The sequence below is a fragment of the Pollicipes pollicipes genome, unplaced genomic scaffold (assembly GCF_011947565.3).
Source record: "Pollicipes pollicipes isolate AB1234 unplaced genomic scaffold, Ppol_2.1 Scaffold_4881;HRSCAF=5763_pilon_pilon_pilon, whole genome shotgun sequence".
Taxonomy (NCBI): Eukaryota; Metazoa; Arthropoda; class Thecostraca; order Pollicipedomorpha; family Pollicipedidae; genus Pollicipes; species Pollicipes pollicipes.
The window spans coordinates 56,684,367-56,703,041 of record NW_023596576.1 but is presented as its reverse complement, the minus strand read 5'-3'; positions in this window follow the sequence as shown (position 1 = coordinate 56,703,041).

Here is an 18,675-nt window from a genome sequence, read left to right as displayed (position 1 = left end):
AATGAATCTGGTGACCTCAGGTCGCCACAACGACATGCAGTCTTGTGAGTAGCCATAGGAGGGTATTGCCATCTCCACCTCCTATCTCGGTCATCACTGGTCCGACAACACATCCCCCACATGGCCCGCATCATGGGCTGTCATCCATCGTCATGAGGCCCGTGATCTCAGACAGGTAATTCTGATGACCTTCAAATCACGAAGCATTCCGACTGGCAGAACACGATTTCATCAGCTATACTAGATCTGACGACCTCAGGTCACCCAGCCAGGCTCAGCAGCAAATCATGTCACCAACGCATCGTTTCGACTGCACAGGCGTCTGCTGGCGGCGCGTCTCGGCCGTTGCGGTCAGGTCACGACTGGCCCCGTTAGCAGCTGTTCGGCAGCGACCCGTCTCGGCATGAGCTGTCCAGCGGTCTCTGGAAGTCATCTCGTCCTCGCAGCACGTGGCTACCATTCTTCCGCGCGAGGAAGTCGCACGCTGCGCGCTTTCCACGAATTCGTCTCGCGGCTCCAGAAGCAATGCCATGCTCTTTGGGCGAACGCCTGCGGCTCCATACGAAGTCGTTATGGCTCAGCACACGCTGGCCTTGCGTCTGTGGGTGTGGCATTGGAATGCGATGTTCTCTGCAATCCGGCTTCAGATCAGATCTGCTCCAGGTTTTCCTTCTCTTTCCTTCAGATCAGGAGAAATCGCTTCAGCTCATCGCTTCAGATCAGTTCGGGAGCAGGTCTGGAGCTTTTCTTCACAGCGACAACAGCAGAGGAAGCACTACTTTCAGCGACCACACAAATGACCAGTGGCGTATTGTGTCGCACCAGAACCCTCAGTTGAACATGACCAGGTTGTGGATTTGATGGAGACGTGACAAAGGGCTGAAATCATAATGATAGCGAAGAAGTTTGAAAGCCAGTGCTAGCCCGATAATCGGTTACTGGCTTATTTCCATGTCTGAACTGGTAGGACGCCGGATATCTGGTTACCGCGTCAGCTTTGTGAGTTTGCATGCTGGGTACTGCTCATGTTGTGACCTGCCAACGGCGATCAATTAAAAAATGGCCAAGGAGGTCGCCCGGTGTGCAGCGGTTGTGCTGTGACGTCACTTAGCAGTTCAAATTTCCGGCGTAAATTGTCTATTAAATTTGGCTGATGTCTTGACATGTTGGAGGCTACAACGTCTTTGCGCCCAAAATGCTACGCTTGGTAATTCTAAAGGCTTTCCGCTAAAAATCCGTCAAATTCATAACAAAACATTACTTAGAATTGAACACAAACTTCTCGGGTGCTGTTCGCATGCTCGCTCCCCACAGGCAGGGTATCTGAGACATAGTCCAAGGCAGTCCCAATTTGTCAGCCTTTGCGTTCCCTGTTCGAATCATTTCCAACGGTCCCCTCATAGCTGATCATATAGCGAAACTGTTCCAATATTCTACTCGCGCACCACCATTCTAGTGCAGCATGGACAGCCTTATGTATTTTGAGTCCAGAATCATGCGTCTATTCTTATGCGTCAAATACCGTCGCTGATTGTATTTTACATCACCCATGGTCTTAAAAAGATAAGCAAAAGTAAAATGCCATCGAAGAGCAAAAAAATCCAACATACAGCCATGTAATTGTGGATACTGCCGTTGCTAGATGACTGGTTTTGCTTGATGTCACAATCATTTATTATTTGATGTGATTGCTTGCGTTAAAAAGATGTTGAAAATAAAAAATTGCTGATTTCAAACCGTGGACTTTACTGAAAGAATTAAACCTTCTCTATATTTATGTCAATAAATGTGAAGGTGGGTGTGCAACAGCTTATATATGGGTGTGTTCCTACTACGCACGAGCATTAAGTTAATGGGCACCGATAGAAAATTACAGCCCAAGACTTAGACACTAAATCATGAACATGAAACAGACGAAGTTCATATTTTTGCAACAAACGTGGTCATATTGCACTCAGGTCGATTACGTGTGCAGCAACATGTTCACCCGCAAAATACCTTTTTGTGAGGATTTATTCAATATAGACCACAACAAGTTGCGAGTGCTCTTAAGCCTTTAAGTGCTCGTGCCATAATTTGTGTCTTTCAGTTCTCAACCACTTATTGTGCTGTCAGTTTAGTGTTATATGTTAGCGCACTACGGTTTGCATTCCATGCTAAGCTCCTACCTCTCTCGACGTCTGTCTAATCACTGAAATGGTCTTCATTCGCGTGAGAACCGGAGATACAAGAGAGACTATCGTAAATGCCAATTGCGATACCAGGCTAGTTTTGGAATTTATCAAGGCCAGACTGAATCTGGTTGGTATGAAAGAAGAATTGGACTTATGCGATGAGTGGGGAAATATGCGTTTTCTACCGAGAATGCCCCCCAACTTTAACTGTCTAGAGATTCTCACCCCGAGAGCAGTATACTTTCCCGTCCTCATCACAACGGAACCGGATGTCCAGTTTGAGGTGAGATTTAGAAATATAAGGTTTCTGTACGAGTGTAGCGGCAGCTGGCAGCCGAGGCTGGGACAGCACCAGGGGCGCCGAAGCGGGCTTGGCATGGCGAGGTCGAAACCAGACAGCTTAACACAATATTGTTGGTCTGTCGCGTTAAATACATTAAAAGCCAGTATCAGTGTCGGTACCAGCGAAAGTATGCGGCCGTTCTCAGGCTGATTCTACAGAACCGTAAATTTACGCTTGTAAACGGTGCTGATGCTCAGGTTTGACAAAATGTCATTTATTTTGCAAGGTTACAATCGTAAAGAATGCATTGATTGCACCAATCTGTATGACGTCAAAAAAGCTCGAGTGTATCCGTTCAGATCTTTCCTTGTTGAATTCCGCGCTTGAAAAAGGCATATTTCGTTCATACCTATCAGATCGTTTACGCGGTCATCGTTTATCGTTTGCTTATCACATATCGTTCATCGTTCATCGTGAATGTACACGCATATACACCAGAGCTGAGTAACCACCAGCACCACTAAGCCACACTGCTCGTCTGTCGGCAGTTCCTTGTGCGCCCCCCGCACATCCACATGTCGGAAAAGCTGACAAGTGACCCCTACCGCAAGCAGAAACGCCACTGGCACAAATTCCAGCAGATCGTGCTCGCGCTCGGGGGCTTCTTCCGCTCACAGCACGAGGCGAAGGCGGCTGTAACCCAGGTGGTCGGAAGCCGCATGGGTCAAGGAGGTCAGAGCAAGGGTCGCGGCCCACTGACCAGCATGCGGGTGACCTCGGGCGGTAGCATCGACTCGTCTCGGAGTGGTCGCGGCAGCCGAGAGACCAGCCAGTCCCGCAGGGGACAGAGGCGGGCGAGATCGAGGGAAGCCGCCCAGCGGTCCGGCGCCAGGGCGAGACAAACACTGACTGAGCCTGATCGCGGATCTGCCGAGGCATCGCAGGACTCAGAGCCTACAGAGAGCAGCGAAGAGAGCCAAAAAGGCCAGGATACTGACAGCGCCGATGGCCAAAAGAGTCCTGCTGTGCCGCCAGAGAGTACAAAGCCTGTGGCTCCTAGCCTGGCAGTCAACGATATCAAGCAGGAAGAACAGAACACCGGCGAGGTGGACGGCAAAGCAGAGTCCCAACACATCAACGAAGTTTGTGAACACACAACGGGAGAAGCTGATACCCGCACGAACAACACACAACCTATCGACGAGGATGACCGTGATCGAGAAATCGAGGCTAGCAAATGTTCAGCCTCATTGCTGAGCAAACAGACCTCCGCACCAGCCACCGATCTCGGAGCCCTCGCCCGGACTACCGAACCTAGCGAGTGCCAACTGGCGAACGGTTCGGCGAGCACAGCCGCGGAGAGTGCTTCATGTGCGACAGTGAAAGGGTCCCAAATGTGCTCCCAGATCAGCGAGACCGGACGGGGCAGCCAAAACAGCATTCTCAAACAGCCCAGCGTCGCGTCCGCTGCTTCAACGGGGGACAAAGCCGAGCCCGTGCAGGTCACCAGCGAGCCGTCGCAGATGAAGGCGAGGTCAGGCTCCGTCGCACCTGTGACGAACGGAGACGCGTCAGTGCTAACTAAAGAAGCGTCAAGCAGCCACGCAGCGGACACGGGACGAAGAAGCAGGATTGCTGTCAAAATGAGATGCCGATCCCGGCAGAGAACGGGCAGTGGAACATTCGGGGATGAAAACGACGCGACAATTAACACAACATCTTCCCTTCTAAGCACTCTGCAGGCGGCGCCTGACGATGATCGCCCAGACGTGCGGAGAATCAGACCGACACTAGTCAGAACGGTGCCTTCGCTGATCGATGACCAGTGGCGGCGTAGGCGAGAGGGGGAGCGCATCTGCTCTACAGCCAAGCTGGTGTTCGTCGGGTCAGTGAAGAGCTCGGACCTGTCGGCCCGGGTCCAGACCGCCGAGGTCGAGTCGGTGCAGAGTCAGGTGAAACCCGCTCTCTGGAGTGCCGGGTCGAAGCTGCTCGAGATCTGAATGAAGTGTGGGGGTGTGTGAGTGACTCGTGTGCTTGGGTGCCGTCACTATCGGAAGGCTTTCAAAACATAGTCAAAGTTGCCCGTCTAGGGCGCTGCAAGTAACACTGTTGGCTGCGCCTTGTTACTTGCATTGAGCCAGACCTCCGACTTGCGCACTTTTTAGCCATGAACGGTGTGAAGAGTAGAACACACGTTTTCAGCAAGCAATATGGTACTTAAAAGGGCATGAAAAAGCTGGGCGAAGGAAACCATAGTTTGGATTTCTGAATAATAAAATATGCCTCTTTTATTAAACCTTCTCAAGTGAAACACAGATATCGCTAGCCAAAGTTCCAGAATGGTTGGACTCTTTTTTCATTTTTCCCTACATTAATGCTTGGGACAGCTGAAGCTTGCTCATCTCGACCAAAGTTGACCGTTTCATATAATTTCGAGCATAGTATTGAATTTCTGCACGTGACGATGTAGTTAAAACAGCCTCCGTGGTACAGGGAACGAAAGGTGCTATGAATGTTAATGTTGTATTGTTTGAATGCATGAATTCGCCGCTTCGCCCGTGCCATTCGTCTCAGGTGATGATTGCGGTGCTGGCATCAGGATGTGCTGTGAAATGTTACTTCGGGTGCCTTTTCTCACTTCGTTGGCAATTGTATGTTCCAGAATATAATGCAGCGTGCTAAAAGCTTATTTTTACTGTTTTCTCCCGACCTTTTTTCCGAGTTTCCGCTGCAGGATCGTCAGTATTTTGATTCCCTGCTCAGGCCCCCTCCGCGGCCACGCATGCGACTCCAGGCTTGATTAAGCCGACAGTGTTTCCCACTGAGCTGCGGCGGACGTAACGCGGGAATGGCATCAGATGGGCCGACAGACTACGATACATAGATGCATACTGGGCCCAAGGCCACCCGCGACCGCGTAGTACTCTGACAATGGGGGTGTTTGACTGCGGGCAGTCGTGATGTGACACTGCGTGACCCGGTAGCACTGCTTCGTTACCAACAGGCTGGTCACAAATTTATCTCACAGATCGCATCACTTGAGTGGTAGCTCCCAAGCAAGCAACATTGCATCAGAGACCCCGTCCACATCACACTCCCGAGAAAAGCAAGTAATGCGACTTCATTTCCATAAAGTCTTACGATCTGCCTATTATAGTACATTATGCACCCCAGTTTACCTACTCCACCAGTGGTGGAAAATAAAATTCAAGTTTCTATGGCATATTAGTAGCATGCAATTAGTTCATTATGACAATATCTACTAAGGGTGAAGACAATTACCAGTTGAAAAAAACGAGTCAACACTTGGAACTCTCACATACCGTTGATTGCGCGGAACTCCCTGATTTTTCACCGGATGCCCCTTCCCCGGCCGAGGATTTGCAGCTGCATTCCAAATCTACTCAGCTGGTGCGGGCGGCTCCAGTCGGCGTCAAAATTGGTTCAATCTCGTCCATCACGTCATCGGAATCGCATGACGACGAGCCGTCCGACATATTGGAAATCGCAGTGATCGCGTCGACGCCGACCCCGCCGTCGTCCATCACGGTCCCGTCCGACGGCCGCTGACGACTGACGGGCGGAAGGACCGCCAGCACCACAGCGTCACCGCAGCTGCCTCAAATGATCGACGTCCATTACCGTGATCACCACGACGAGAGAGACAGGCCTGGTGCCATGTGCCGAGACGGGGGTGTGGGAAATGGTGGCAGCATCATTATGCACTGATTTCCGCTGGTTGCATCGATTTTTGTGGAAGATTACGGTGAAAAGCAACACAATGGTTTTAAATGTGACCAAGATCAAAAATATGTTTAATGCAGGATGTATTGCAAAACAATGTTGATAGCCATTGCCATGTTCGCACAACAGGCGTTTGGACTAATATTTCTTTATCAATATTTTGTGCTCCGATGCGTTCATATTGTTATGCTACGTCTGACAATCCAAACAAGCTGAATATTGCGCAAAGAAATGCTAACAGTGTCATTTTCGGAGTTGTCTTCCCAGGCTGTAAACATTGTTTTGCAGCGGAAATCTTCTAGCCCGTTGTGGGGCATCACAGCGTCGTATTCGATATTGTACACTCAGCTTCTGAACTTTTCGTATGACCTGAACAAGGCATCTTCATAATGGTTCGCGAACGGTCCAGAGCGATCACTATGCTAATGGCCACAGACGCTACGCCTCATCCCCAGTCGAGCGCTATCAGAAAAACGTCAATCATTCGGGCATCCCAATCCACTGACCGTCGGCCGCGTCCGAGGCTTTCAGCGCCCGAAGACACAAAAACCGCGCCCCGTTCGCCTCGATGGACGTGTCAGTAATTATCGGCATACTTTCCCAGACCGCCCGAGAATTTTGAAACGCGCCGCGGCTGTCGGCGCCGTCCTGTGGCTGTGCAGGCTGGGCTTCTGATGCCGAACTGGAGTCTTTATTCGTTGCGTGAAGGCTGCTTGCTGTTATGAGCCAAGCCCTACAAAACTCTGCTAGTGGAGATTCCGATAGTCTGTTGTAATAATGTACTTAACTGCACGCGTAACCCGATGACGTAACGCAGGAAAAATATTTGCATGCATCCAATGCCAATTAAATGATATAGTCCTTAGACAGAGCAAAAACATGTTTGGGACACTTCATTTATAAAGGCATTGACAATTGAACGATGATCAAAACCTCTCGTTGATGTACTAATCTCTTACACTAAATGACAGGGACTGCTAATAAATCCAGCTATATTTCTTCTAGAGCCATGGGAAAGCGTGCATAATACAAACAGCTTTTCAGCCCTCACCAACGCAGAACAACGAACGTGACGTCACTTCAGCATTTCTTGCTTCGACCCACGGTTCATTGGAGCCGTGGAGGTGGTTCCATCAAGGCACTGTGCAGTCAAATCTCAGAGCCCTTTTCGGCATCTTGACAAAAGTATGGCATAGCCACATGGATGAAGACACGTGAAAATGTTGTACGACACGTTTCAGTGCGTTTTCTAAACTCAGCTTTGATATGATGGCCTTCGCACCGGTCGCAGTTCACTGTCACCTCTTTCGTAACATGCGTATGACGTATTACAAGTTAGTTGCGTTTTACTTTGGTTTATCCTGTTGGAAGCGTGTTCTAGCTACGCTCTGAAAACTTGGGCAATAAGGCGTCCTAGACCCAGGCTAAGCCAAGGTTTTGGCAGAATGTCTTGGCTAATGCTAAGATTTCGCCAACATCCCGACTGGAGATTGTTGTTTCCAGCATAGTTATCTGGTATCACCACCCTTATTTGGAACTGGGGCTCATCAATGATTGCGCTGTCCAAACGTTTGAGCAGAGTACGTAATTAACGGATGTTAAAGTCGATTGGAAGCTTAGTCAGGTTGAGACAGCGTGCAAAAGGGCACGCATTGGCATGCATCTTCCTGACGGGCAGGGTCGTGGCATAGTGCCTACGGTGCTCTTGGGGTTTGGTGTCGTCCTGTACAAGGGTTTTAATCCAAGATATTAAACGGTAACGCGCTGGCGCGATATCGACAGCTCAGTTGTGCGTTATAAGAGACCAGCTCTGGTTTCTTACAGGTCTTCCATCAAAGCAAAAACATGGCACTACTGTTGCAACGTAATGAGGGCATGACTCGCAACATGACCTCCGCTACAGGGATAAAAAGGGTAACAGATCCTCCTCCCGAAATTTTTCGATGTCTTGCTCATTTTGTATGTCACTGCATGAGAGAAGCATGTCAACATCACCGATGTCCGCACACACTTTGCCCCATAGCACAGACCTTATCTAGCTAAATTAATACACTCGTACCAACTGAAGCAGGGGGAGGTGGTTCAGATTTTGCCCATTGCATCCGCACTTCCATTCCGTGGTCCCTAAATGCATAGTCTTTTTTCTCATTGAATAAGCTGCCTGACGTTTCCTCTGCAACATAACGCACCGCGGTAAAAGCCGCGCGTCCGACGCCCACCTGCTTCCATGGCTGGAGAGCGCCGCCGCGCCGTCAAACTCCCGCGCTTCCACCCCCGCGGGGACACACCCGACGTGACGACGAGTCGGGTAACTCGGCTGGCGCTGACGCATCTCCCTCTGGAGACGCTCGCTGCCGTCTCTCGTGTGCGTCTCCCGCGAAGGCGAGTGGGCACGGGCGGCCCGGTGATTGGCCCCCGCGGCCGGCCTCAGCGCTTTCGGGAACGACCAGATAAAATAATGCCTCCGCGATAGCGGCGTGGGCTGCAATCAACCATTTGCTTGCTCGAGTGAACTCTAATAATCGGCGTTGGCCCTATTCTGAGCGAACGCTGAACAGCCAGCCACGCTCAGATGGTAAGCACCCTCGACTCTACCTCACGTGGCTGGCTCTGGCGAATTTGAAGCTGCACCCAACTGATGACCGTTGGCGCCCTCGACTCCACCTCACGTAGCTGGCTCTGGAGAATTTGAAGCTGCACCCAGCTGATGACCGAAGCGCCCTCGACTCTACCTCACGTGGCTGGCTCTGGCGAATTTGAAGCTGCACCCAACTGATGACCGTTTTACGGCACCGCTGTCTTGTTTACTTTTGGTGCGCAGCGTTATGGTATATCTGGAGTGAATTATGACGAAGATGAGGCTGGCTCCCAACGCAAACGCCCATAAGTTGGCTCCTAGTCGGACTTCGTTTGCGCCGGAAAAGTATGTTGTGGATTTGGGCTGTGTGGTAGACATCCTTCGGCACTACATATTGTGCTAAGATACCAGAAGAAGTAAATTAAATTCTTCCGCATGGTCACATCATGCACATAACCAGAGTCTCAGTCGAAAAAATATCTTGCTCAAAACAGTAAATGTAACTGTTTTAATGTAATCCTTGAAGCTTAACAAACCCTGTACCACAGTGCATTGTTGAACATTTGTTATCACAGATTGCAGCGTTTTCTAGACCTGATTGATTTAATGTCGCACTGTTCGGAAGCCAGGAAACGATCACGGAGAAAAGGGATCAACGCAAATGCTCAACTTATAATACATTTATTTTGATATGGGCGAATGACACCTTGCCATGCAAACCCACGTGCGGATCATGACAATGGATGCCGCAATGATGGGTGAGCCGCAGTAGACCGCAGCAAATGTCATATTCCTTTGGACAATGGATGTCAGTGTCACAACAGCTCAGATAAATGGGCGCAATGGAGGGCCGGGGAAATGTGCACCGAAGTGGTGCTTGCCCCCCTAACTTGTGTCAACGCGCCCGATGCTAGCGGTGACACGCAACTGGCTCATATGGAAGCATACATCATGGCGGTATGCTCCAGCAGCTGGGAGGTAAACTGATACAAGTTACTAACGCATCCCGGTTGCCCCCAACATGGCGTAAAAATGGAAATTTCGGGCTGGAGGCCCTAAGCCGAAATCGGGTTGAGTTCTCTTCTCCTCTCTCCCTCTCTCTTTCTCTTCACTCACTCTTTCTCTTTCCTATCTCTTCTCCCCCTCTCTCCCTCCCTCTCTCCCTCCGCATTCTCGCTCTCGATTTCTCTCTCTCTCTCGGCCGTCTCTCTCTCTCTCTCTCATCTCTCTCTCAGTCCTTCTCGCTCTCTCTCGAATCTCCTCTTCTCTTCTCTCTCTCTCTCGCTCTCTCTCTCTCTCTCTCCTCTCTCTCTCCGCTCTCTCTCTCTCATCTCTCTCTCCATCTCTCATCGTCTCTCTCTCTCTCTCATCTTCCTCTCTCCTCTCTCTCTCTCTCTCTCTCTGCACCCCTCTCCTACGGTCTCCATCCCTGCCTTGCCTGCTGCTTTCAGGGCGGTGGCACAGTTTTGTTTACGGCTCAGTTGAGAGGAAAGGTGGTGTCTGCGGAATTGAATCGACGCTGAGAGTAGATGCCGTTCGGTCGACAACGTCATGGTTGGGAACAGGCGAGGCAGCGACACCACAGCGGCGCGGCCTGGCAACAACAGCCTGTTCTTTCCGTGAACCTATTTTTTCCGTCACTTCGCAGGGCGGTGGGTTGGCAGCACATACTGCTACAGTGGTGCTGATCCGCTGTTAATCGATTCGCCACCCTGCAAGGCGGTGGGTTGGCAGCACATACTGCTACAGTGGTGCTGATCCGCTGTTAATCGGTTCGCCACCCCCGCAAGGCGGTGGGTTGGTAGCACATACTGCTACAGTGGTGCTGACTCACTGTTGATTGGCCTGCCAGCGCTACTGAAAGACCAACGTTTTATGTGACGTGGGTTTAGTTGTGCGCGGATGCACAACGGAAGCTGCTGTGTTGTATCATTTAACTATTCCAACCTGCCCAATGGCGAACCGGGGAGAAGAACACATTTTGATGTACAAGAGCACACATCATTTGGAATTCGACCATGTGTACGGTAGAACACACGTGTCACCACCAAAAAAATCATGTTTCCAAAACCTACATCTTTCCACACATCTTGCAATGATTGCTTATATCTGGCAGCCCATGCCCAGATTACGTGCGTCCATACCATGCAAAGGCAAGCATGGCCCTGATCCCAGCAAAGGGTGGATGTATATCATGAGTCAATTCAAACGGCTATTGCTAGCTCACCACGCGACATTTGAGAAACACCTCACCCCATCAGCCACTTCCGTGAAACCACCCATCTCACGATGAAATATTCAAATCGCATTTCGGACGCCTGAACTTTGCGTTCAGCAGCATCGTCCGGGGCCGAGTGCCATTAAACTCTGCAACTGTCATCATTAGAAGACAGCCGGGAGCTCCCGTCGAGCCCCCTCAGCGGCCCCTCGGCCACGGCTCATTGGCGCCCCCCGGTCGCCGTGTCGACACCCGGCCACTCGGAAATCAAAGTTCCGCCGGGGAGCGCGGCGAGTTCGCGGGACGCAGCGCCGGGTGCCGGGCGGCCGGGGCGCATACGCGTACCATCCGGGCGCGGCCGATCCATCATGGCTGTCGCCGGCGCCGCGGCCGCGCCCTGCCCGGCTCCGAGGCGGCGCGATGTGCGCCCGGCGTCGTCCGTCATGCGTCCGTCAGAGCCGCCGCGGCCCGGCTGCCGACGCGCCGCCGCCGGGGGTGCGTTCGGCACGGTCGCCGCGTCACGCTCCGGTGACGGCGACGAACGTGCTCAGCGTTCCGCGCGCTCGCTGACGCAAGTCACGCGGGATTTTTTGTGGATTACGGAGATGCGCGTTGTTGTGTGTCTAGCCGGATTCGATGAAATTGTGTGTTGTGACAGCGTGTGGTGACAGGATATAAGGGTTCTATCTGTTGTGCACGTGACGATGAAGACAGCTCGTTTCGGGCGTTATGAGCCTGAAACGCAGGCTTTAAGTGGCAGCCTCAATGTTCCATCTCCTCAAATCCGATGTTCACATAACGGATCTATGAAAAAATACTGATACGCCTAAAAAATCCGACATATCGCGTCATTTCATTTATTTTCCCAACCATTGAGCTGACCAAGGCGTGCATGCCAATAAACAGGCAATTTATGCGACCCGCGGAGCGTCCTCTGCTGACCAGGGCCTCGTTCGTCACTGGCGCGTGGAAATTAATTCCTGCTTCGGGTAAGGTCATACGAATGGTAACGAAAATACTTGACTCACCTGTGACGTCACTGCCGAAACCCATTTCGAACTGGACCGGCCGGTTAAGTACCAAGTGCGGTAAGTCTTGGTTGTATGCATGGCAACGCCTGGTAACGTCCAACACGTGTCAACGTCGAATCAACACTTTGCCCGGTCATTCACTTGCCCGATCTCTAGGATCAGCGGTCTCATTTTCAGGCGTCAGAGAAAATCACCTCACCTTTCATTGCACGCTAGCATAATGAGCACACGCCAAACATAGCGAGCGAGCGAACTTTTTTGACAGACGGAAATGTGGCTGTCTTACGCAGTGCTGTACCCCCGGCGATTACCAAGCCCGCCGATCTCTGCTCTCACTTCACTCATGTCGTCAGTTCGTCACTGCAACGGCAAAACGTCCTTAATGAAAACGCTCCTTAATGAGTATAAAACACATTTCATGTCACTGTGGAACATTCTTTTAATATCTTCTAAGGGCAAAATATGAAATCCATAAGACCACGAAGACTTCATCACCTGGGGACACCAACGCATGATTCATTCTCCCGCCTCATGGAATTACCGGCCGTGGGTCTAAAAATGACCGCTGCAGTCCGGAAATTACCGGCCGTGGGCCCGAAATGACCGCTGCAGTCCGGGCACCCCAGACCCAAATATCTGACACAATATCAATACACAGACTATCAAATATCATGAGCTGAGGCCTGGGCTCAGCTGGTCTGCCCGTCAGGTCACGACCAGAACTGACCCATGTGACCTGTCTGTCTGGCCGTCGCGTCACGAGCGGAGCTGCTGTTAATAGATAACGCCGCCCACCGAGGCAGCAGCCTGTGACGTCACACGCCAGTGCGTCAGACGCGCTTAGAAGAACGCGTTAAGTCCAAATATGGGTCACAGTAAACTGATTCAGCCAAAGGAAACGTACAAAATACAGCCATGGTGCATCCAGATATCATTAGTAAACAACCTCACCATCAGTCATGCCGTCCCCCTGCCGTCGAGAGTTTGTGGTCCATTTGTCTTATCCCTGAGAGACGCCCATATTCTGGGCACCTATCTCACGTGAGAGTCAGTATAGCATGCCAGCAAATGCCTTTGTTGAAGGAGAGCATGGTCAAAAAGCGGCATTTGAGTATCCGGGATATTGTGTTAGGTGCATTTGTCTTATTAATAACATCACCATACTACTTACTACAACTGTGGGCTTACGTAAGTTGTTCAATGCATTAGTGGGGAACAATATTCACATAGATTAGACAGCAGTATTAGCCTTATTCCTCGGAAAAACAGACATCAGTTCCTTGTTGCCAGCATGGTCAACCGGCATGCCTTAAAACGCTAAAAACGAAACAGGGAATACCCTTTCGGCGACCTTTTTTTGGCAAAACACACTCAGGCTGAAAGCAAAGGAGTATGAACCCTATGCCTCTTTTAGAGCTCAGTCATTTACAGAGCGCAGTGCCGCCCCAGACAGGAAAACAAGTAGACCTATTCTTACAAAAGTCGGCGACCAAATCTCAACATACAGGTCTCATCATGGCCAATTATGCGAGCCGTAATATGTGCTTCTATGTGTGATGTGTGCTAGCTTAAACCGGTGTAAACCGTTTCCATGTGTAAATGATGCCTGACACGTGATGTGCGTGCTGTTCAATTGAAATCGTTTGCATGCATAATTGATGTGCGATGTGTGATGCCTGTTTACTTAATTCGCTTGCATGTTCAAATGAAGCGTGATGCGTGATGCCTATTTGCCTAAACTCGTCTGCATTTATAACGTATGCCCGCGTGTTCTAATTCTTAGATAGGCACTGCATCTTAGTAATGGCTGGCAATCGCTCTTGTTTATTGGTGTTCTGTAAAAAACTGTGACTTGCTGTTTCAAAGCATAGCCTGAAAAATCGAGTAGGATCGTCGGCATGCAATTTTGAATTTACTTCTGCTTTTGTTTCGATAAGGCATGTTGGCGAAATATCAACCAAATTATATCTCCATTCTCCTGGGTTTTCCGAGGAAAAAGGCTAATACTACTGTCTTATCAACTGTGGACTTTGTTAGAAATCTTGAACAGACCGCCATGCGACGCAGTTATGCAGTTTTCATTTTGCAGAATATGTTCCTCCGCGAACAAAAAAAAGGAGGAAATGGACGGCATTATGCCTTCCACGAAAGCCACGGTAACGTAATTCATCGTAAAAATGGTTCCTAACGTTGCGCAACAGGCACCAAAGTTACAACAACAAGATCGCGTTATAAGATGCAACGGGGTGGGTGAGCTCGTCCCAGATGTAATGCTCTAGAGCTTTCCAGTCATCGAGGGCATCTGCCGGTGTTTACAGACCAGATACCCCACCTCTCCACCGCTGCCGCCCATCTCTCCTCTCCTCGCGTCCTCAAGGGAGAACACTTTCGCCGGACGTCTCGGCGCCGACGGCCGTGTTATCATCGAAGACGACTGTAAATAAACCCCGGGTCCAGTTACTGACGCGCTGTCAGCGCCGCCGGCCGCAGGGGGACCCCGTGACCTCGCGTAATCGGCCGGGCTTCCGACGCATCGCCGCCTCCGAGCTCCGGTGACAAACGGCGCCGACGGAGTCGCCTCAGATAGCGACGGAAGGGTTGGAGCGCTCGTCAAACAGGTTGGCAGCACCGGCTCCGTGGCCCGCGCGAGGAGCGGCGCGCGAGCGAACGCAATACCGGCACCCAATTGCCGACGGTGGGGATTGACCGGCTATTCCAGCCCGAATTCGCCGGTTCCGGTCTCAGGTAATCCAATCAAAAAGAAAGGGAAAAACAGAGTAATTATGTTCGAGAGCGGATCGATCGAAAGGACGTGACAAACCGGTAATGGTCCAGACAACGGCGGGCAACACGTGGCCAACGACGCACCCTGAGCTTAGGGCGGCGAAATGAAAGCCGGCTCGTAAGTGAGACAGTAATTGTTGTGTTGTGAGCGTTAATGAAGACAGCTGGTGAATACTGGTTCCTGTGGTTCGCACCAGGCCGCTTCACCCCTGCGTTGCTACATTTTCGTTGCATTTCTTAGGATGTGGGTGAGCAAAGGTGGGCTATTCGAAGACAGACTGAAAACTATTTTCTCGCGCACCTTGTGTCCGTAGAGGGCTGGAGAATCACAGAGGGTACAGTCTATAATTCTACAAGACGATACATAGCTCTTAACTTTTTTGTTTCATGAGCTGAATTTGTGCTTGCATCTTTTCCTTCTCTTTCTTTTCTTTCTCGTATTATTCAGAACAAGCCCTGCGTAATTCTTCAGAATTCAGATGTAATTGACTCACTGTATCACTGAATATCTTTATTCCTCTCAAAATGTGGGCAATTTCGGGTTTGCATCGTGAAAGCGACCAGAGTACGTGCAGGTTAGAAATGAAGCGTCGCCCTCCTGGGGCTTGCTGGTTAAGCAATCTTCTAATTAATAAGTTTCACTCCCATCCAAAAAGTCCACTTAAGAGCTTTAAACTTGATATCCCAGACAGGATTCAAGTCCTACCGACCTTTCCCTAAATGGAAAATATATGGAAGGGTGAAAAGCTTGCTCTACATTATACAAAAGTTTTCTTCCGCTTGATGTGCCTGCTTTAAGGCTTCCAACTAAACACTTCAAAAGTGGCTGAAGGTCTCCCCACCATAATTGAAAAGCGAGGCATAAAAGGATAGAAGAGCGTTCTACAAACGTACACTGGCATGTCAACCACGCAGCCCGCGTTGCGTCACAAGTTAAAGGTTACTATATTTTGCTCCTGGCATTTCGTTTTCATAAAGTATGAACCTGTACAACAATGCATCATAGCCAGCATACTCGCTCCTTGGCCGTGAGGCTGGAGGAGAGTGGATTCCATACTCGTTCCTTGGCCGTGAGGCTGGAGGAGGGGCGGATTCCTATACGAGAAGGGGAGAGGCCCATCGGTCAGTGGAAAACCAGGGGTGAGTAGATCAATGATGGACTCTACAATCGCTGGCTACGCATGACTTCTGGCCACCGTCTACATCTAAGACAGCAAATGTCATGCTCATAGCAGCATCCAGCATAGCCGAATAAATGATCGTTTACTGAGGAATCCAGCGGCCGCAGACTCTTAACGAAATAGGAAGCAGTGTGGTTGAAAATTCGGGGAGTGGGTGGGGAGCTCCGCTCCACTTAGGCAAATTAGTATGATTAAAGTCAATACTAGATAGCTGACTCCCTGAAATATTCTGACCAACCGCGCCTTTTCAATATGTGCTTAGTGTAACTTAACCTGGAAGGAACGAGGGTGGTGGAAGCGACGGAAAGGAATCGACATGGAACCAAAAAAGCGTTTGAAAACGCTTGGGAGTGGTGGCGCGCCGAATTGGCTGTTGCGATGAAAAATAGTGCTTGTTTATGAACGCGACTCTGCGATAAACGTCTTGCCCTACATTGGTATGCCTAAGCATGTGGATTGCAAGAAAGCCACAAACAGGTTCGCGAAGATTTTACAAAATAGTTGAAGAGCTTATGGTTTGAAACTTCTCGATATTTCAGTATTTCTCGGTGGATCCGTGAGTGATGTACCCACATACAATAATAGTCTAATGTGGCATGAATGCACTTAAATTTGACGGAACATCCTACATCATTGCGGCACATACACTGCGTCATTTGAGCAGCAAGACTATCGACCAATTCAAAGTAATGCAGATAAATTTCGATGCTGCAAAATTTCCAGCTCAATGCCAGCTTGTGGTCGTCGTTCAGCTGGTATTTTTCGTGCCGATGAGAACAGGACGGGGAGGTGGTTGCAATTGGAGGAAGAATATCACTTTCAGATCGAAGCGTAGCTGTAAGTATATGCACGTCGCTACATTAGGAGGGTTTGATTATGTATGAGCAGACAGTTTTTCAAAATCTTCTCAGCAGGTTAGGCTTTGCACTAAAGTGTGTGATGCGCGGCGAATGCTTGGGCCGTTCAAAACTGACTGGCTTTCCGCCACTAACGTTACTGCTATGCGCGGCTGAAATAAGCTTTAAAGTTTAACCAGCTAGTTTACGCCTGAGATGTCATCACATTTGAATTGCTTTTCGTAGTTTTGGGCAGCATGAAGTGCCGACACCAGAATATACGTAGTTTAGTGTCGTGTGCGGTGATGGGTTATTCTCGGAATTTAGTGCAGATCAAGTTTTGTCATGGCCACGAAGATCTGTTCTTACCCTTTCATCAGCTTGCTCTTCACAAAAATAGCAACTTAGCTGAATGCCATGAATAGGAAATGCTCTCGGTACGCTACACAGCATACACGGGTCAATGGATACCTCTCTTCGTCTTCGTATGCAAGCCATTGTTCATAACGTCATGTTGGGAGCAGAGCCTTGTAAATGCGGTATATATAGACCACATACCTGTAACAGGCGTAATAAGAATAAGGCATTGAGTATCCATATGTAGCGTGACGATTTTGGCCACTTTGGTTCAAAGCCACCATGTGCGAGCTGAACATGTTTTCATGGTGGAATGACCATTTGAGCTTTGGGCATGTTTGCGCAAAATGGCTCTTCAGTTTTGCTCAGCGTGGAATACAAGGCCTGACTGCAGCAACACTGGAAGCATATAAGAGCCCGCAAACATTCTGCTCATCATTCGAGGCGACCACTCTTCTTCGGCATTTTGCCGGATGTTGGGTTCATACCTGAGCTTCGAGGCATCGTCCAACGCAGCTCATGGACTCTCATGCTGTGTTGGCCTTGGAGGCGCACTTAAAGTGGCGGCGGGCCGGGCATTGATCATTGGACTCGTTATTCGGCTGGATTTCAACCCGGTCCGTTTCCGTTATGTCACAAGTAATTGAATTATAATGACAAGATTAGGGGCACGCGGCACTAAATTATGTGATAATTTGTCAATCTCCGTGCTGATTTGGTCGAATGCTTCTGATAACTGCTCCAGGTAAATAGGGCTCTCTGATGACTGTGAATTACATGGCGCAGCGAATAAAAACAGCAGGATATTCACCTATTGCGTGGTGGGGGAAGCAAAAGGCTTGGCGAAGGCCTTCGTGTCCTGTTTTGGCTGCCAAAGATTTTAAGCCTGTGCGACTGTCTCAGGCATGCGGACAGCCCGCACGCTACGAAAAACATCGCAAGTTCAGCGAAGTCCTTAACGATGATTTCGGCAATGCATTCCGGCATTACCAAACTAGGGAGAGGCAGATGTGCCCAGCGTTTTCTTGCTGCCTGCAATCGAGGCTGCCAAACGGGCTGGCAAGTGCTCGGAGAAGGCAGCTATCTGCCGTAGCGAGTGCCACATACAAATTCCACTTTCTAAATTGGTCTCTCTGACTGCAATGCGTGTTTCCAAGTCTTTGCCAATTCACTCTTATCTCCCGGGTTCCTATGCTTCCATTGTCTTCAGGGAAGGACTGTGATGGCAGGCTTTGCATGAACATCAAAAGCGCGGAGAGCAGCAGTTGGTGGCGCACCCCATCCGTTGTCAGGCGCATTAAGCTGTCGCAGCAGGCCTGTTAGCGCGACTTGACAAAACACCCCCGACTGCATTCGGATGCATCAGATGGGGTGCCACGGAGGGGTGGGGCACCAACCAACCGTAGCCGCAGAGCTGGCTCGATTGATCGCCCCGGCATGGCACGTGCGGCTCTCTATGTTCTTTTGCAGGGGTTTGATGTTGTTGAAA